The sequence below is a fragment of the Solea solea genome, chromosome 7, assembly GCF_958295425.1.
Source record: "Solea solea chromosome 7, fSolSol10.1, whole genome shotgun sequence".
Lineage (NCBI taxonomy): Eukaryota > Metazoa > Chordata > Actinopteri > Pleuronectiformes > Soleidae > Solea > Solea solea.
This window is the reverse complement of record NC_081140.1, coordinates 1,434,923-1,457,410: the sequence shown is the minus strand read 5'-3', so window position 1 is coordinate 1,457,410 and position 22,488 is coordinate 1,434,923.

Genomic DNA, 22,488 nt, shown 5'->3' with positions numbered 1-22,488 from the left:
CTCACCCAGATCCTCACCCAGCTCCTCACCCAGATCCTCACCCAGATCCACACCCAGCCCACTCTGGCAGCATGAAGCCAGCTGGACAGAGTAGTCCATCCCCAGCTGGGAAGATCAAAATATTTCCATGCAGGATTTGCTCTTGTTAGAGAGAGTACAGAGAATCCACCTGCTGCTGCTGATTCTGCTGCTGCTGCTGCTGCTGCTGCTGATGCTGATGCTGATGCTGATGCTGTTGCTGCTGCTGCTGCTGCTGCTGCTGCTGCTGCTGACTCAGTCCTGACACAGAAAACACTTTTATAAACAGCTGACAGACATTTTTAGAGTGCGTCAGAAACAGTGATAGGTCAAACCTCAGACCAGCAGGTGTGTGAGGTTTGAGATGAAAGGCAGCACCCCTGCTGCTCACACAGACTTGACCCTGTCCATCTTCTCATTTTTGCAGAAACAATACACTCTGAGGAGCCCAGTGTTATCTTTCCCAGAAAAAGTCAACAACAATTATTTGTATTTAACCGAGTGAGAAGGAGAGGTGGAGGAGCAACACATGCCAACCTGACGCTAATTAAGGACACGCCCCCAGGGCCATTTAAATGGCATTCTTTGACCTTTTCTAGAACACTGTCCATTTTTTCTTTTATACAACACAGTGTCATCTCCCAGAAACACTCCCAGATGTTTTATTCCTCCTTAAACCTGAGGTTCCTGCTCCACCAGCACCAGATACTGTGAGAGCGAGTCAGCGTATCTCTAAACTCACCTGAACACTTAAATACACTAAGATACTGTGAGAGCTAGGTGAAATCATTTTCATTCATTACAAATTGAAGCTTACATTTTCATAAGTGTACAATCACCCGATCGTATGACTTGTTGTTTTCATTATCCCACAATAAATTATTCATTTCAGGAGCTGGGTCAGCTCCACAGAGGTGATCATTTGTGGAGGATAAAGTGGTAGAAGATGAATTCATTCATTCATCTGCAACGTACAACTTTGCCAATACATGCTGCTAAAAGTACACACTGTACCTTTAAGGGAAATATAAGATATAACCACACAAAGTCCCTCATGAGGGAGGCACACACACACACACAGAGTCATCCTCTCTGCACTAATTAACCTGACATGTAAAACTACACCATCAAGTGCAAAGGTCAAAGGTGATCCCAAGGAACACCCTTCTCTCTGTCACTGACAAACCAGCCGCACATATTTAACTCTTAACTTCTTAAATCAACCTTTTACAAAACTATCACAGAGACTAACACAACTAAACGCACACATTTCCAAACCTGACAATGTAACTTGGTTTCAACATGATCCTCATCAGTCAAGATGAGTGCATGAACAGTGAGTGAAAGTGTGTGTGTATGTGTGTGTGTGTGTGTGTGTGTGTGTGTTCTTGTACTTGTGGCATACTGAGGACCAGTGTGAGTTTTTAACCCACAGAGTGAGGTCCTTTTTACGAAGTGAGGACATTTTGGCCGGTCCTCACTTTGTTTTCACTGAAATCACTTCCTTAGGTTGTAAACATGCTATACTCTGGTTTTAACAGAGGTCCTCAATTTGGTACAAAAACCTGATTTCCAGCCCTGGTGTTTCACACACTTTTTGCTCTGGAGCTCCACCTACATACATTTTATGGTACTGCACCCAAATGTCTTTATTTGCTCTCCGCTCCACCTGCAGATATTTTATGGTATGGCACCCAGTAGTTCTTTATAGATGTCATCCATTGCTGCTTACAAGCATAACCATTGCATTGTTATGAAGTAGACATTTGTGATTCTCACTAGCTTTTGTAAATAACATAAATTACTGCATTAATGGAACTCCATCTAAATGTGTAGCCATAATTTTTTAGATATTTCAGAGGAAGTTCAATCATTTAATTTTGCTGTACAAAGTTTTTTTTCTTTGAGTTATCCAAGTTAATTTAGGTTGGTAAATACTGTATGCCTGAGCAGTAAACTGCTAAGACTTGTATCTGACTTACAATATTAATTACCAGTTCATGTTTCCTACTATTTTGCATCCCAGCCATGAATTTCATCATGTAAGCTTGCTTAAAGGGTAACTAGTCAGTTTCAGGGCTAGGTACTGCTGGAAATTTAGTCTCCTTTGTAAAGTTGTTCAGAAATGATAATGATGATCTAAGTACCATAAAGGGTCATTACAATTTTTTTAAAAAGGAGCTATTTATTTACGGTGTTGTCTGGCATTTTCTCCCGCTTACTCTCCATTAAAACATATTTTACACTGCTGATCTCTCGGAACGTTCCAATGTATTAAATAATCAGTTGTGGGCTGTCAGGGCCAGCAGCTGCTGGCCCTTTTTTTTTTTTATAATCAAATTAATGTGTGTCTGAACGTGTCTGAATTCAATTACTTTTTCAGTATGTTATGATTATATTTCCAGAAAGAATATGGTTATTTTTTTGTGAAGCTGAGCTGGATTTTCCTGGATGTCATTAAACGCATCATAGCTCCGTGGACCTGCTCTAGTAGTATTGCTGGCCTTTCGTTGAAGCTGCCATTTCGTATTTGGTTATAACTTTGACTGACGTGTGTCGTCAGCCAATCAAAATTTGCTGCATAGTGACAGAACGCCCCAGGCCCAGCGACGTGTCTGGCGCTAGCCCCCGCTGTTGTCATCAACGACGTTTGAACCTTTGGCGGGTTTTGAAGTAAGCTATGGCCACTGCAGTAACACCACCGATCCATCATGTTTCTGATCTCCTTCGTGTGCACTTTTCACGGCGAGCGTTTGGAGAAAAGAAGGAAATTATTTCAAGAGGAAGACCTACACCGAAGAGGTACATCATTTACGGTAGTTCCAGTGTTAATGATAAATTGATAACATTTTTTAGAAGTGGTGAGGACAAAACTGTTGATCATAAATAGTGCCGTGGACGCCTATGCTTATGTGGAAGCTTGTTTTTGTGTCATATGATGGCTTGTGAAATTGCGTTTGCTGAGTGACATAACGGAAGATGTGGCGGTAATGATGCAGTAGCCTATGGATGCGCAGTGGTGTGTGTGTGCGCTATGGTTGTTGTAGATCAACTGTCTCGTGAATATAGAGCATAATAGTGTGTTGTTGTATGTGGTTGTGTTTGGTTTTTTTTTCTTACTAAAGGCCCTTGACTGAAACCCCACGGTACGCTACTGTAAATAATAATATTAAATATTAATAGTAGTTACATTACAGTAATTGACACATTCACATCCATTCACTAACAGAGTCATAGAGCGCATCTATGTGCAGCTCATTTTCTATCACTCTTTCAGTCTTTCATACACATTCACACAATGCTGACACAGCCGTCAAGAACAACGTGGGTTTAAGTGTCTTGCCAAAGGACACATGGACATTTAGAGTAGAGGCAGAAACAGGAAACTCTTTCTTAATCTTTGTATCAGAATGTAAGTGAAGTAGTACAGGCACATTTCATAACTCTCTCCAATACACAGATGAGGGTTAATCCCATAATAATCTACAGAGTACATATATGTATATACATATATAACAAATATATAACCTATATTCCTACACCAGAAGCACCACATATTATCCCTTTAACATTACACGCAGCTTTAACAGTGATGAAAAAGAAGAGCTGTGGCAGCATATAACACAGACAATATAGACTTGTGACTAGTCAGCTTGCATTAGCATGCTATCTGACATTAGCATTATTATGATATCTCGCATTAGCGTGCTAGCTCTCATTAGCGATATTAGCATCAGCTTATTTAAAGTGTGAATATAAATGAAGCAGCTCAGAAAAACAGATCAGGTAAAGGTATTTAAACACAGACAACCCATGTGTCTGCAGAACATGAGCTACTTACATCTGTCACAGAAAACATTCTCTGCAGGTGAGGGAGAGGATTGACTCATCAATAATCACATGACTCTGGTTCTCTGTGAAGGAGCACCAGGACCCCACAGTGCAAACTAGACTGCCCACAATAATGCCTGAACAAAATAACATTTTTAACATTTTTCAACAGGCAGCTCACTGCACAAATAATAAGGAATTTACAACAACAAAAGTGCCAATGATACATAATATATGACCAGAATATGAACAGAATTTCCCTGTTTTCCTTGTTTGCTTGTTAGCAATTATTAGCAACTAACTCTGGTTATGTAAGGAAAAAACAAATGCCCAACTTCAGTCAAAGCAGCTGAAATATCACTTTTCATGTTCTGCACATACTTATTGAACAAGTGGAGTGATACATGACTTATTGTTTATTCATAATGGTTTTAATGCACTTACTCATAGCTTCATACCTCGAAAAAACTGTCTGACCTCTGATCTACATAATACAGGATGTATTATGCTTTCAATACTATGTATATTTACTATGTTATTTTGGGGGAAACAATGTCATGGAAGGAGGGGTCATGACCCCTGGCTACAGTGGGCCACAGTGGGCTTGGTCTGCCGAAGACTGTTTTAGGTCTGGACCTAAAACTCAGTGTTGTGTTGTCAGAACATCAACTGTGCTCTCTCATGTCTGCTCTGTGACTAATGTGTAATGTTTCTGCTTGGCTCTGAAGTCTGTTTCTGGTTTAGTATAAATAAATAAGCAAAGTATTATATTCAGATATATATATATATATGAATATATATATATATATAAATATATATATATATATATACAGTCATGTGAAAAAAATAGGACACCCTATGAAAACATGTGTGTTTTTTAACATATTTAGACATATGGATATTTAATATCAATTTTAACAATACTGAGAGATTCAAGTAATATAACTAAACAAGTAAAACTGAAGAAAATACTTTTTAAAACTTTCTGTAAAATGTAATAAAATAAACAAGCAATTTCTGGTGAGGAATAAATTAGGACACCCCCACATTTTCCCCAGTTAAAATGGCTGATATCACACATAGGTGTATCACATCAAGTGCACATGATTAGAACATTGTTACTAACATTACTAACGTTAACATTTTGAAGGAGGCTTGCCCTATTTAAACCTCAAACATTCCATTTGGTGTGCTCCTGACTGTTGACATGAGCGTGAACACCATGGTGAGATCAAAAGACCTGTCTAAGGCCTTCAGAAAGAAGATTGTTGCAGCTTATGAGTCTGGTAAGGGATTTAAAAAGATCTCAAAAGAGTTTGAAATCAGCCATTCCACTGTCCGGAAAATAGTGTACAAGTGGAGGACATTCAAAACAACTGCCAACATGCCCAGGTCTGGCCGTCCAAGCAAGTTCACCCCGAGAGTAGACCGCAAGATGCTAAAAGAAGTCTCCAAAACCCCTAAAATGTCATCACAGGACCTACAGCAGGCTCTGGCGACTGTTGATGTGAAAGTGCATGCCTCTACAATCAGAAAGAGACTGCACAAGTTTCATTTTCACGGGAGGTGTGCAAGGAGGAAACCTTTACTCTCCAAGAGACACATTAAGGCCAGACTGAAGTTTGCCAGAGAGAACGTAGACAAAGAACAGGACTTCTGGAATAATGTTCTTTGGACAGATGAGTCTAAAATTTAATTATTTGGAAAACAGAACAGAGGACATGTTTGGCACACACCAAATACAGTGTTCCTGGAAAAGAATCTCATACCAACTGTGAAGCATGGAGGTGGAAGTGTCATGGTTTGGGGATGCTTTGCTGCAGCAGGACCTGGCCAGCTCACCATCATAGAATCCATCATGAATTCTACAGTGTATCAGAGGGTGCTTGAGCAACATGTGAGACCATCTGTAAGAAAATTAAAGCTGAAGTGGAACTGGACCCTGCAACATGACAATGACCCTAAACATACCAATAGATCCACAAAGAATTGGCTGAAAACTAAGAAATGGAGAGTCCTGGAATGGCCCAGTCAAAGCCCAGATCTTAATCCCATTGAGGTGCTGTGGGGTGACCTGAAACTGGCTGTACATGCAAGAAACCCCTCAAACATCACACAGGTTAAAGCATTCTGCATTGAGGAGTGGGGGACTTTCCTCAGACCGATGTCAGAGACTGGTAGAGGGTTACAAGAAGTGTCTCACTGAAGTTATTTCAGCCAAAGGGGGTAACACTAGGTATTAGGGGGTAGGGTGTCCTAACTTTGTCCTCAGCTAGAATATGCATTTATGTTGATGTCTTTTGTTTAATGAGTAAAACAATGTTATTTTTTGCTGTTTACCTGCAATTATATCACTTTCTTTTCCAGAGATAAATAAAAACAAGATTAGACATTGATATGTGAACATTTCTTAATGAATAACTAACTATTTTATGGGGTGTCCTAATTTTTTCACATGACTGTATATATATGTACTGTATATATATATATATATATATATATGTATGTATGTATATATGTGTATATATATATATATACACACGTGTATGTATATATATATATATATATATATATATATATATATATATATATATATATATATATACATACATAAACATTCATTACGTCAAAAAAATAAATAATCAATAAATGTTTAGGTCTCATTTTAAATTAAGATAATTTTATCTAGTTCAAGAATTGGGAACATTTTATTAATACTTTTTAATAATTAATAAAAAATGTAATATAATACTTGAGAAAAATGGAGAAAATACTTTCAGCTAACTTTCTCTCACTGAACAGAAGTCAGAAAGTCTGCTTTGCTCCCCTCCCCCACCACATTAATGGCCCATTAACAATTATCCAATCAGAGTGCAAGGAGGGAACTTCAGGTCAGATCACAGTCAAGCTGCATGTCATAGAGAGATACAGCAGAGAGGATGGAAAAGCAAAGAAAGAAGCAAGGAAATACTGAGACGGCTAATGAGACAGCACAGGTAAGTTATTTTGGTAACTTTTTTCAGTGTTTGTTAGTAGTATACTGGTAATGTATTATATAAATGTTTTAGCATTCAACAAGGTCGTGCAGCAGTTGTAGGCCAGGCCACATGTTTAGCTAAGCTAACAGCACGGAGAGGTTTCCTCTGATTTCACCACAGAATAAACTGTAAAACACTAAAACAGTGTCAGAACAAGTGACTGTTATAAATAGTTGTGATGTTTTTACATTAACACTTTGGATATTATATTACATTATGTACACTATTTAATCACAACATATACTGCCTGTGTCTCTTAAAATGCAACACTGAAGAAAATCATTATTTGCGCAGGGGTTTTCTTTCCAAAATTAAAGTCACAGTATTTTGAACTTGGTTGGACTTCATTGGTGAAGTGAACACAGGGCCTTCTACAAGCACTGTCTGCCGGCCATATAGCCCACTTATAATTATATTATTATAATAATGATAATAATAATAATACTATATTATTATTGTCATTATAACTGCTACTACTACTAATAATAATTATAATCTTCACAATAATGACTAAAAATATTATTTTTCGATTTTAATAAAATTAAATGTTTTTCTAACAGACTGACAATAATGTCAATAGCAGTCATTAAAGTTGTGATTCCCTGTGCTTATACTGATAATAACTTCGGCGGCTTAAGATAAATATATTAATGATTAATTGAAAATCGATAGTTAATTATCCAAAGTTAGGAGAGCAGAATAATGGTGTGTCTGAGTTATTCTGCACTATAGAGATATAGAGTGTTTATTGTTATTGTGATTAATTGTTTCACTTCTAAACAGATGTCTTTAAGGTTTGAGCTGTTGAGTGAAAAACTTTACTCTCCCCCCAGGTGGAAGTGTCCAATTTGATTGATTTATTCGACAGCTCTGATTCGGACAAGATGCAAAACACAGAGACTACGTTTGAACCAGTGAAGTCAGATTCCTCAGACAACCACCCATCAACACTATCATCCACTGAGGATGAGATGCCCCTGCCAGCGAGAGACTGCCACTCATCAAAGCAGGTAGCACTGACAATGCCAGACCTGCAACTAACGATTATTTTCATAATAGATTAATATGTCCATTATTTTCTCGATTAATTGAGAATTGTTTGAGATTATTTATTATTTATTTATTTATTATATTTATTATTATTTGAGATTAATTGAGAAATGATGATGTTGTCAAATGTCTTGTTTTGTCCACAAACCAAACTGATGCACTTTTAATGATTTATTTGTTATCCAGAGCAAAGGATTGATGAAAGCTTAGACTTAAATTTAAGATCAGAAATCTTGTTTTCATCATGAATAAAGCTTTGAAGCGATTAATCGATTATCAAAAGTTGTCAATTAATTTAGTAATTGATTACATTTCATTACATGTCATTTAGCAGACGCTTTTATCCAAAGCGACTTACAATAAGTGCATTTAAACATTTGGGTACAAATAAGAGCTAGAAGTAAGTAAGAGCTTCAAGTAAACCAAACTATGAAGTGCTAGTCATAAGTGCGATATATATACATTTTTTTTTTGGATTAATAATCAATTGATGGTTTCACTTCTAAACAGATGTCTTTAAGGTTTGAGCTGTTGAGTGAAAAACTTTACTCTCCCCCCAGGTGAAAGTGTCCAATTTGATGGATTTATTTGACAACTCTGGTTGTGACAAAGGGCAAAACTCAGAGACTGAGGAATCTGACTTCACTGGTTCAAATGCAGACTACAACCCATCATCAACACCCTCATCCACTGAGGATGAGGCCCTGTCAAAGCACCAATCAAAGAAGAAAAATGTCCGAAGGGCCTTGGACAAGGCACCATCATCCACTGAGGATGAGATGCCCCCCGGATCTCAGGCTTCCAGCCTCAGTGTTCCTAAAAGACCACTGCCAGCAAGAGACCGCCACTCTTCAAAGCAGGTAGCACTGACAATGCCAGACCTGCAACTAACGATTATTTTCATAATCGATGAATCTGTCTATTATTTTCTCAATTATTCAGGAAAATAATGGACAGCATAATCGATTATGCTGTCCATTATTTTCTCGATTCATCGTTTGGTCCATAAAATCTCAGAAAGCCTTAAAAAAATGTTGATCAGTGTTCGTCAAACCTGGAAATGATGATGTTGTCAAATGTCTTGTTTTGTCCACAAACCAAATTGATGCAATTTAAATGATTTTTTTGCTATCCAGAGCAAAGGAGTGATTAAAGCTTAAACTAAACTAATTAAATTTAAGATCAGAAATCTTGTTTTTATCATCTATAAAGCTTTGAAGCGATTAATCGATTATCAAAAGTTGTCAATTAATTTAGTAATTGATTACATTACATTACATTACATGTCATTTAGCAGACGCTTTTATCCAAAGCGACTTACAATAAGTGCATTTAAACATTTGGGTACAAATAAGAGCTAGAAGTAAGTAAGAGCTTCAAGTAAACCAAACTATGAAGTGCTAGTCATAAGTGCGATGTATACATTTTTATTTTTTAATTGTTTCACTTCTAAACAGATGTCTTTAAGGTTTGAGCTGTTGAGTGAAAAACTTTACTCTCCCCCCAGGTGGAAGTGTCCAATTTGATGGATTCATTCGACCACTCTGACCACCCACCATCAACACAATCATCCACTGAGGATGAGGTCCTGGAATGTCCTTCTGAGAAATTAAAAAAAAGAAGTAAGAGACCACAAATAACAGTCAAAACGAGCAAGACAAAAAATGGCAGAAGAGCCTGGGACAAGGCACATTACTGTGTGTATTGTGAAAAGGCTAATATGAAAATAGCAAGACATTTAGAAAGGAAACACAGTGAAGAAACTAATGTTGCCCATGCCTTCAGTTTCCCAGCACGGTCCAAGCAAAGGAGGATACTTCTAGAATCCCTTCGGAATAAGGGAAACTGGCAGCATAATGTGAAAGTTTTACAAGATGGCCAGGGGGAGATTGTAACATGGAAGCAGCCCCATAAAGGTGCATCTCCAAAGGACTTCCTTCCATGCCAAAATTGTTTTGCTATGTTCAAGCGCACTGAACTCTGGAGACACCGAAAGACTTGTAGAAATAGGAAAGAGGAGACAGTGCAGGGTAAAAGACGGGTACAAAAAGCTTCCTCACAACTCATTCCAATCAAGGACTCATCACAGGAAATTCAAAACATTATTCATAGTATGATGCAAGATCATGTCACTTCACATATCAGGACCGACAAAATGATTTGTACATATGGAAATGCACTGTTTGCAAAAAAAGGCCGCGAACAATCGCAACATCGATACATAGCGCAGAAAATGAGAGAACTGGGACGATTTGTGTTGGCTGCAAAGGAGATTGACAAATGTGTCTCCGGTCTCAAAGACTTATGTGATCCCACCAAATTTCATCTGGCTATCAAAGCAGCAAGGAGTGTGTCAGATTACAACACAGAGAAGAGTGAATATGGAAAGCCATCAACAGCAGTTAAAATAGGATTTTCTTTAAAGGGAGCAACCGAGACATGGATTGGCCATTGTTTGATGAGTGGAGATGTTTTAACTGAGAAGAAAGCCAAAAAATTTAAAGAGCTACTTGATACCTCTTGGTCAAGTTATGTGTCGGCTAATGCTCATAGTACCATGGAACAACGAAGGTGGAACAAGGAAGACTGCATACCTTTGACAGAGGACATTGTTTGTCTTCAGAACCATTTGAGGAAACTCGAGAATGAAGCAAAGGCAGAATTGGGAAGACATGTGACCACCACAGCCTACAAAACCTTAAGCGAGTGTCTTCTTGCACAGATCATTGTTTTTAACAAGAAACGTGAAGGAGAAGCGTCGAGATTAACGTTAGAGACATATCTGAATGCGGACACTGGTGCTGTAAATAAGGACATTTTTGAAACCCTCTCACCAGTGGAGAAACAACTTAGCCGAAAACTTACCCGGATTGTGACCCGTGGAAAAAGAGGAAGAAAAGTGCCAATTCTCCTACTTGACTGCACTAAGTCATCCATTGATTTTATGATTAAAATGCGGAGTAAAGTTGGCATACTTCATGAAAACCCGTTCCTATTTGCTAGGATTGGTACGATGACAAATATTCGAGGGTGTGACTGCCTCCGGAAATATGCACAAGAGTGTAAGGCAAGCAATCCAGAGCTCCTGCGGTCAACAAAGTTGAGAAAGCATGTGGCTACGTTATGTCAACTACTCCACCTTGACAATCAGGAACTGGAGCAAGTTGCCCGTTTTATGGGACATGACATAAGAGTCCACTGCGATTACTATCGTCAGACAGACAAAACTTTTCAGGTGGCCAAAATCGGAAAGCTCCTTTTTGCGATGGAGCAGGGAGGACAGGCACTCACAGGAAAAAGTCTGATGACTCTGGACTCTGTGGTTTTTGGTATGTTATGACATGACATGAACAATTGATCTTAAACTTAACTTCAATGTATAAAAATATGTGTATACATAAGTTGGTAATTTACACAAAATGTTTATATTTTTAAAAATATTATTTATTTATATAATTCTCTTGCATATATATATATATATATATATATATATATATATATATATATATATATATATTTATATATATATGTGGAATCAGATTTGACAGTAAACTCAAGCAAAACCTTCAATGTCAAACAAAATTCGAAATTTGAGAATAAATAAAACTTACTGAAGCAAAAAAATTAGAAATGCAAAACATAATTCACACAATTACATTAAAATTTTGAGTGCTAGTTATATTTTTTTGCTTCAGCAAGTTTAATTCTTTCTTAAATTCCGACGTCAGTATGACATATAAGTTTTACTTGATTTTATTGGTACAAATCTGATTCCTTATATATATATATATATATATATATATATATATATATATATATATATATATATATATATATATATATGTATATGTGTATGTGTACCTGTTAAGTGGTAAGTGGGCAAGAAAGTATAGTCATTGTAAATGGGGAGTGGACTGGACTTAATGTGGATATCTGTTCAATAGATGGAACCTCTACAAATGCTCCTAAAAGACATGGTGATCAGGAGAGTGGTGGGGATGATGATGATGACGTTGATGTGGGTAAGTCCTGATATTGTGACCATTAGACAGAATCACATTACACCAGGTGTTTCTGATGTAAAAGGATAGGACAGGTTTTTAGGTTTTAGCAGTAAAAATGTGTATCATCAGGACACAAGAATAAAGAGAAGAATAGATTTTGTGTAAGAAGGCTTTTCCAGCTAAGTTTATCTCAAATCACACTGTACACACTTAACTATAACCTAGTGTAACAGAATGACCAACACATACGTGCAATTATTTACTTAATACTGGGGCTGGAGCATCAAGAAGGAAGGCATCATCACTTACCCTATTGCATTTCAATAGGGTAAGTACCTTGTGCTCGAACTGTAAAAGTGCTCTTTACACCAGGCTTGAATCTAGAATGAAAATAAAATCCACATATCTAGCCAGTTAAACACAAAACATTTTAAAGCATGTTTAACATACATGAAGATATGTTTGTAGTAACATATGTTGTCCCCTCAGATGATGATCTGCCATGCACATCCACCACAAACCAACCTGCTCACAGCCGCAAAAGAGTCGGAACTAATTACAGACGTGATGCCGGTGATGATCCTGACATTGTGGACAAAAGTAAGAAAAAATGCAAATGTTTTATTTTCTTAAAGAAAGCATAATGATTGTCTAAGCAGGATGTGAGACTTGTAAACCTATGTTTAACAGCCTTGATGTATCTTTTGTTAGATGGAAATGACATGACAAAACCCAAGAGGGTCAAGAAGCCTACAGATGACGATGATGATGATGATGATGGGTGTGATGTTGATGTTGATGTTGAAGAATGTGATGAAGATGGAGGTGAGTCCAGATAATATACCTAAGTGTTCTGAACATGAACCTTCAACTCTTTCAATTAACTAATATGTTTCTCAGACGGAGAAGAGCAACACATCACATCAACAATATCAGCTGTCAAGCAACGTCAGAAACATCATGATGATGATGGTATGTCTCATTTTTTTTAACAAGCTAAAGAATATCTGGACGTTCTCAGAAGACTCTGAAGGAGACACTAGTTATCCAAAAGTCATTAAATCAGTACAAACTGGACTTTGAAACAGAGCCAGTTACATTAATACATTATACATTAAATCTACCCCCTGCTCTGTCCCCCCTGACAAAACCAGAGTACGCTATCAAAGTGTTTTTAAAGGAAAATGGGCTATATCGATGAGCAAATAACACGCAACAGGCTGATATTCATTTCTGTACTTCACTTGCAAACTGTGCATGGGACTGAGACTTGAATTGAAGTCAATTAGATAATATTCCCCCAAATTATTTCAAAGAAAATAGGGTTACTTTCTTACTCACAAACTCAACAATTAAGTTGCAGTTTTTCTTTAAAGGACTTGCCAGATCATAGAATCTTTATATTCTGTTCTTAAACTCTTTATCATTATATCCAACATTTGTAAGAAAACACTCAACTCAATTGAAATAGTTTATTTATTTATTTATTTATTTTGTGAGTTGTGTTCTATAAAGTATTAGTTATCCATTCTATATTCTGATCTATTTTTGATTTCTAGATGCTCCACAAGTGTCCAGAAAGAGACCCTGGACTGCTGAGGAGAGGACTGTGGTGCTTCGAAGGATGGGAAAGTTTGTTGCTCTAAGGAAGGTACCAGGGAAGAATGACTGTCAGATGTGCATCTGTAAAGAGTCTCCGGTCCTCAACAAGAGAACATGGAAAGACGTAAAATACTACGTCCATAATGAAATTGCCAAAGTAAAGAAAAAGCTTGCCTTTTAAAGGCATGGCAATTGCTGTTTCTGTTCCTTTCTGTGCTAGATTTACATGTTCACAGACAGTGTCTTTGTTTTTTGCTGTTGCTCATCAGAAGTGACAGTCTGTTTCTATTGTTGTCACCCACAATTTTGAATTAAATTCAGTTTTTTTCTTTTCATATTTGCAACTGCAACTGTTGCTAGTCAGAAGTGACGACTAAAAAATAAAAGTACAGTGTATACAAATGTTTTAAAACAGTTTTAAAACTGACCTGCAGTTTATGGAGTCCAGTCTGACGGTGGTGTCAGTTTACTCACTCTCGAGGTCCAATCCCTTTTTATTTTATTTTCTTTTTAAATGGACATAAAGCTGCTGCACAACTATCTTTTATGTAAAATAACTGAATCTGACAGAAAAACTAAATCAGAAGGCCAAGTGTGTGATGGCATTTTATTTTATACTGATTTGATTTATTTTATATTTTGCAATAAAATTGCATGTGGGGCTTTTCTGTTCCAAATATAAGTCAGGCTGAATGTCCTTCTTTGACCAGCATGTCATGACACCTTTTCAGATTTACCTTTTCATGAATATTTAATAATCAAATATCAAAGATTCAACTTATTTTTTAATTTATTACATGACTGAAGACGCTTAAGGTCTGGACCTATAACTCAGTGCTGTGTTGTCAGAACATCACCTTTGCTCTCTCATGTCTGCTCTGTGACTCAGTGCAGTAATGTTTCTGCTTGGCTCTGAAGTCTGTTTCTGGTTTAGTATAAATAAATAAGCAAAGTATTATATTCAGATGTATATATATATGAATATATATATATATATATATATACATACATATGTGTGTATATATATATGTGTGTGTGTATATATATATATATATATATACATATATGTGTGTGTGTATATACATATATATGTATACATAAACATTCATTACATTAAACAAATAAATAATCAATAAATGTTTAGGTCTCATTTTAAATTAAGATAATTTTATCTAGTTCAAGCATTGGGAACATTTTATTAATACTTTTTAATAATTAATTAAAAATTTAATATGGAGAAAAATGGAGAAAATCCTTTCAGCTAACTTTCTCTCACTGAACAGAAGTCAGCAAGTCTGCTTTGCTCCCCTCCCCCCACCACATTAATGGCCCATTAACAATTATCCAATCAGAGCGCAAGGTGGGAAACTCGGGTCAGATCACAGTCATGCTGCACCTGCACTGCTCATGGAAAGGGTCAGACAGAGGATCACTCATCTGTGGACTCACCACTTCAGCTGTGGCTGTTCTCCATCAGAAGCACATGTAAGTTATTTTCACCTTTCTGACAGTTTGTTAGCATGCACTGGCTGTTTTTTGTTTTATTTTTTTATGTCTTTCTCTTGTAGGCCAGGCCACACTTTTAGCTAACACAGCTAACACAGCTAACACAGCTAACAGCATGGATAGGCTTCCTCAGATTTAACTACAGAATAAACTGTAAAATACTAAAAGTGTCAGAACAAGTTTTTTTTTTTTTTACCACAAATAAATTATGCTTTTTAATATTTTAAATATTATATTTACATTGTATACATTATTCAGTCACAACAAAGACTGCCTGTGGCTCTAAAAATGCAACACTGAATTAAATCATCGTGATCGTTTTGCTCTGTTTTTTTCTCCAAAATTACTGTCAGAGTTTAGAGTATTTTGAACTGGGCTTCTTGGGTGAAGTGAACATGTTATGTCCCCTACTGTGAAAAGTGATACATTTGTTATATCTTTTAGAGTGTATTACTAATATAGTGTTTGTATTTTAGAGTTTATTACCATGATGCTGGTCTTGATGGTGTGAGTGAATTATTCATTCATTGAAGAAATCTCACAGAGAAGTTTAAACATTAATAATGAACCATTTTATTACTTATATTAATGATGTAAATTGTCATAATTTAGGTTGAGTGATCTGCTGTTTTGTGATTATTTTGTGTGTGGCATTACAATGACAGGAGTAGCTGATGTTCTGTTCTCCAGTTGTTTTGCACCACAGAGATGCTAGAGTGTTTATTGTTATCCCCGATGAGCTAAACTAACTTAGCATTGGTGAAACTTTAGCTTAGCTAGTAATCACAGCAACTCCAACTGTAGTTCAGAGTTTCACCATTTGTGACTCATCATGGAATTAACATAACATAAATTTACAGCAGTAATAACAGTAAAGGAAATGTTAATATTTAAATTGAGTACCAAATTATTTCTCATAGACCACACTAATATAATAGTGATGTCAACAAACAAAGCCAAAACATTTTAATGTCAGTTTATTCACTCTTAGATTTAGTGGCTTGACTGTCATCATTGCTTTGAAATATCACTATATGGGCATTTTAAGATGTAAGCAAAGTCGAATTACATGACTCACCACATAACCCTGTTTTTTTGCACTGCTAAACAGGCCTCTGAGGCTGAGATGTATTATACAATGGACCACCCTGGATCCAGAGACCACCACTCACCTGAACGGGATGTGCCCCATGAAGTGTTCGAGGTAAGAAAGCCTTATAAATTATTTTTGACAGTGATTTCTTATTCATACTAACCTTGTAATCATTGCTTTAAGACATCATTACAAATCCTGTATGACATGTTTTCATTGACATCATTCAACTACCACCACTCTTCAAAGCCACCTTACATTGATCATGAGATGCCCCTGTCAGAGACAGCCTGCTGCTCACCACCATTATCAAGTAAGTATGAGTATGAGGTCCTAGAAGCACCAAGCAACCACACATAGGTCATGCCATCATTTTGAGCAACTGAAAGAATGATATCGGAAAGACACCAGAAATTACAGTTAAAAACAAGCAAGAAAAAAATGGCAAATTATCTCATAAGATTAATATTTCTTTACTAACAAAGTGGCAACCAATCATGACTGAATCTGAATCTGAAGCATTAAGATTTCATGTTTTGTTCAGTGCCATGTTGACATTTTGTAACCATAAGTTGGAGGCAGGGCCACACAGTTGAGAAAGTGGGCAATATCTTTCCAAATATGAGAAACTCTCTCTGAAAGTGAATCATGGTGACGATGATGGTATGTTTAATCTTAAAGGAGACACTAGTTATCTAAAAGTCATGAAATCAGTACAAACTGGACTTGTAGATTTCTTTCAGACAGTTACTGCTCTTTGAAACAGGAAGCTCATTTCAGACAGTTATTTATTCATAAACTCTGACCAAACCGTTAATGATTAAAAACGAATGAACATTCCTCATTCTCAAATTCTGACATTGACATTGAAGTTTTAATTAATTTGACACAAGTCTGATTCCGTACATACATATATTGTACATATATGAAGCTATATTCATTATTTATTGTGGGACTGGACTTAATGTGAATATCTTGTTTAATAGATGAAGATCTGCCCTGTCCAACTCCAAATTCTCCTATGCGGCGCAGGAGGAGACCTGCGTGCAAACAACGCAATGATCAGGAGAATGATGATGTTGGTGATGTGGGTAAGTCCTGGTTTTATATATGACAGAAACACCTGGTGTAATGTGCTTTTTTCTGTATGAGGTAAAAGGACAGGAATAGACTTTAGCAGTAAAATGTGTCTCATCAGGACACGAAATATTCTGTGTCAGAAAAGCTTCACATTCCAGCTGTCAGTCTGAAATAACAATAAATTACTATTAGACACAATCATCTTAAAGTGGACATATTATACCCTATTTCCCCCATTAAAAACGTTCCCTGGTGTCCTAATGAACATGTCAGTGACATGCTTTGGTCAAAATACCATAAGGATGAAGCATCATAGCAGTTCAATAACCCTGCTAAACCCGCCCCTTTCAGAACGCTCGGTTTTCGTGCATGGTCCCTTTACATGCAAATGAGACACAGGCAAACACACACCCACTTCTTCCAGGGGGTTTCTGACTTGTCCTCGTTACAGCGCTTTACAGCTCTATTCGTCTCCCCCTCCCTCCACTAGTTCTCTGACAATATCAACATGGCAGCGTGCGCAGAAAACAGCCAGAGTGCCGTCACAGGAAGAGACGTTCTACATAAGGATCGAGCCGAACACTGCCGAACTGTAAATTAGTTAAAAACAATTAGGGACAGCACAGCTGACCGATCAGCGAGCTGAATACTGCCGCTGTATGTGACTGTATGCTCCGGAGACCTCGCCACCGCTGATCGCCACATACAGCGGCAGTTTAGACAGCATCGCTGCTCGCCGCTGGCGATCAGCGGTGCTGTCCCTATGTCTTTTTAACTGATTTTCACAGAGAGTGCAGCACCGCTGATCGCCAGCTGCTGCATGTGACTGTATCAGACTGAGTCTGTGCTCCGGTCATGAAGGACGTACTGAACAAATATGTTTAATTAGGACGTGTCAGAATGGTCAGTTATGACCTCTATGTGACCTTTTCTTAAAAATGTGTGTGTTTGTACGTCGGTGAAATACGGTCGCTGACTAAATACGGCGACCGCTGTTTGCAGTATGATGTGAAGTGGTGCGAACACACGAACACACGTTTGCTGACTTTATCCGGCACATTAGCTTCATATATAAAATCCTCTGAGGCTGGAAGTTTGTGTAAAACACTGTGCTCCACTGTGCAGCCACCAACAGCACACTTGTCCCTCCACGTTGACATAATACCGCTCTTCCTCCCTCGACTGCACTCTCGCATTTTATAGGGACAAGGTGGAGCTAAGGTGGAGCTAAGGTGGAGCTAAGGTGGAGCTAGGGTAGAGCTAAGGTGGAGCTCTCCAAGTAAACTTACTGGTGGGTGGTAACATCCGCAGTGAAATGCGCATGCTGCCGTCATAAGCGCAGGGAATTCAACATCGAGTGTTTTATCTTCTATACTTACACTAAGGGGGACCACGAAAACATGACTGAGTATTCTTTTTCCACACTATGGTGACTGGTAGGGCCTCCAGAGTCCCAAATATAAGTATTAAAATGGTTAAAAAGTTGATTTTGCATAATATGTCCCCTTTAACAATAATAATGCTGCTAAAAATGTGTAAAATGGCAGCAACCAATGACAGATTCACTGCTCCGCTGAGCTTCCCAGGAAGTCAATAAGATATATTCCTCCAACCTTTTTAAAAAAAATGTAGAATTAATGATTACAGAACTTACCTGAGGTGCCAGATTATAGAGCTTTTATATCCCAGCCATAAATTCTTTATCATTATATCCAAAAAATTTCAGAAAACACTCAATTTATCAACTGATTTTCCTATATTCTGATCTATCTCTCATTTCTAGTTACAAAAGTGTCCACAATACCCTGGACTGACGAGGAAAGGACTGCAATCCTCCGAAGGATGACAAAGTTTATATCTGCCAGAAGAATACCAGGGGAGAAAGACTGTCTCAGATGCATTGGAAAAGAGTCTCCTGTTCTGAACAACAGGACTTGGCAAAACATCAAAGACATGGTCGAAAAGGAAATCGACGAGAATCCTTGGCTTTTAAAGGCTTAATCATTTATTTTAATTTTTTGTTGTTCTGTGGCTAGTTTACATGTTCTGTATGTTGGTGAGTAAACTCAACTTTACAATAAAGTTGCATGTGGGGCTTCTTGTTCCAAATGAGTCTGGTTTAAACGTTCTTCTTTGACCAGCATGACACTGCAGTTTGAGATTTAACAATCTAACATCAAAGAATCTTCGTCTAATTTAATTCATAATAAAAAATGGTGGTCTATTTTTTGAAAATTTAACATTGCATAATTGCATAATATGGCTCTTAATTTATCCCTAAATAAGGAAGTGTCAGAATATTTAGCAGCTATTTTGGGTGAAAATTCCTTATTTCTGCCCTCAATAATCCCAGATTAAATATAATACTGGTTAATATTGCCCTCTGAAACACTTTGAGACTATGTTTACACTCAATAATAATCTGGTCCTCACATTGCCTTTGGAAATCTTTATTCTGAATCTTTATTTTTTACTGAATCTCAAGGGATGTATAGGTTTGGGGTGACACCTACTGTCCAGAAATGGTATTTTTGTCTTGATGTTTGAAGTGGGAATGCTGGTCCTCACTCACACACACTTTAACCCTGTCCTCAGTTCGCAGCAAGTACAAGAATGGGTGTGTGTGTGTGTGTGTGTGTGTGTGTGTGATCAGAGGCCCTCGACAGTCTGTCGTCTGTCAGCACCGACAATCACGAGCAGTGAGAAAACAAGCAGAGACACAGACGGGCTGAACGTGAGGAGAGACAGACACAACACAACTCTTACTCTCACAACGTTTACACTGATATCATATATGGGGACGAGAAACAGCTGACTTTTCATCTTTTAATACAAGATTCAGGCTTAATATTTGTGGTTAAAAGCATTTAGATACATTTACTTAAGCACTATTCAATGCTGCGGTTAATGTCCTACACTCACTCACTCACTCACTCACTCACTCACCTTTTACCTTTTATCCTCCACAGGAGGATCTCAGCTGACAGAGGGAGAAAGACGGGTCACACAACTATTCTAATGTCCTTTACTATATATTAGCTTTAGTATTGGTTTAGTTTTTTTGTAGCTAAGTAAAGAAGTAACTAAACATTACATATGAGAAACATTTAGAAAAAGGGAACATAAGAGTGTCCTGAATTAGACTTTATTGGGGAAAGTCTCAGGGTTGGAGCAGACAGTTCTACACTGTAGGATATAAGATAAGCATAATGTCAAATATACAAATGCAAAAGAAAATGTGTTGTACATGTTTACATGTTTACATGTAACACAACACGTTTAATTCACCTTCTTGCTAAACAAATCAGAACGTCAGGAAACATGTGATTAAAGTCCATATGTGCACCTGATTCCACCTGCCTTTCAGAGGATCATCATATTTACCACACAATTATAGTAAAGCAGCAGCTAATCAATTCAAAATCACTTTGTATACAAGACTGCTTTTAAGGGAAAGTTCATGTTTTTTGAAATGTGGTTGCATGAGACACTGATACATAAGTGTTCCAAGTAAATGCTCAGTATTTATTATATATTCACATTCTCTCACTAATGCACTCATGCAGCACATCTATGAGCAGCGTATGTTTCATGTCCGTCCGGCACAACGGTTGCTGGTGAAGATAGAAAGGCTGTCGCTCACTAAACACACAGCTGCTCGTATAAAGTTCTTCTTATTCAGTCTCTGTCACATTGTAAACCTCTCACTTCCTGCACCAAAGTCCAGAGATGAAATCAGTGATTTTACAACACAGCAACCAGAACATAGTTGAGCCACTGCTGTCGCCATCATGAGGTTCAAATGTGTTATTTTGAAATGGAGCAAACCAGGCAGCAGCAGACCAGCAGCTCCTGGGTCCTCACATGCTCAAGTCTCCGTGTGCAGCCTGGTTTCTGGTACCAGCAGCTCCTGGGTCCTCACATGCTCAGCCTGGTTTCTGGTACCAGCAGCTCCAGGGTCCTCACATGCTCAGCCTGGTTTCTGGTACCAGTGGCTCATCGGGTTCAGCAGCTCATATAGACTGAACTATTATTACAGGATTTTCTTTCCACAGTTCCACTGTGATGATAGTGCATTGATGTTGTGATGGTTCTGACTCTGGTTCCGTGCGGTCTGAAGACCCGAGCAGGTGTTTACTTGCTCTTCTTCATTTGTTATTCCTAACTTCCTCCCTGTGCTCTCCTCGTCCCCTCCCTGTCTTCAGCACATGTTATGTGTGTGTGTACATGCAGGTGTGTTTTTGTATGTGTATGTGTGTGTGTGTGTGTGTGTGTGTGCACATGTGTGTGAGTTGTGCGGCTGCTGGAATGTTGACCCACACAGAAAGAGGGTGAAAGACTTCCCAGACATCAAAGGGCAGGTAGCTGACAGGGAGAAGAGGGGGCGATAAGTCCAGTTGGACGACAATAGAACTCACCGCACACCTGGACTGTATGGAGAGGCAGCGACGTGGAGAGAACTGCACACACACACACACACACACACACACACACACTTGCCGCTCAACACATTCTCATTCATTTCCCTCTCCAGTTATGCTTCAAACACCTCGCAGCACTTAGCGTGGTTGCCATGCATGTCTCCGTCACATTTATACGCACGTCGCAATCCACCCCATGCACCCCACACCCCCACACCCCCACACCACCACCCCCACCCCGTTCTCATCCCTTGACCTCTGCTCCCACAGGTGTTGTGGTCTTTGTCCTTGGACATGTGTGAGCAGCGCTGGTGTTATGACAACGTCTCCTCACTCAGGTGCAGCAGGGTCTCAGGTGAGATTAAGTGTGAACTTCACACCTCGCGAGTCAAAGCGTTTAAACTTGGATTTTCCTTTTCATATATATATATATATATGTATATATATATATATATATATATACATACATATATATATATATATATATATATATATATATATATATATACATACATATATATATATATATATACGTATATATATATGTATGCCCTGAACACTTGTTTTTGCTCCTGTTTTTCATGAGCTGAACATTTTCTATGCACAAAATCTAAATTTGGCAGTACCTCTGACCAGTGTTGTTTCTGGCAGCCATTTTAGATTTAGTCTTAGTCTTAGTTTGAGTCTTTTGGACTAAAATGCTTATTAGTTTTAGTCAAATTCTATATGTGATAGTTTTAGTCCAGTTTAAAGAAGTCTTTGAACAAATTCATTTTTGGAGATTACTGTCGGGCAGAAACCTTTTATCTCCATCTTTCAACTTTTTTCCAACATACTTCAAGTGT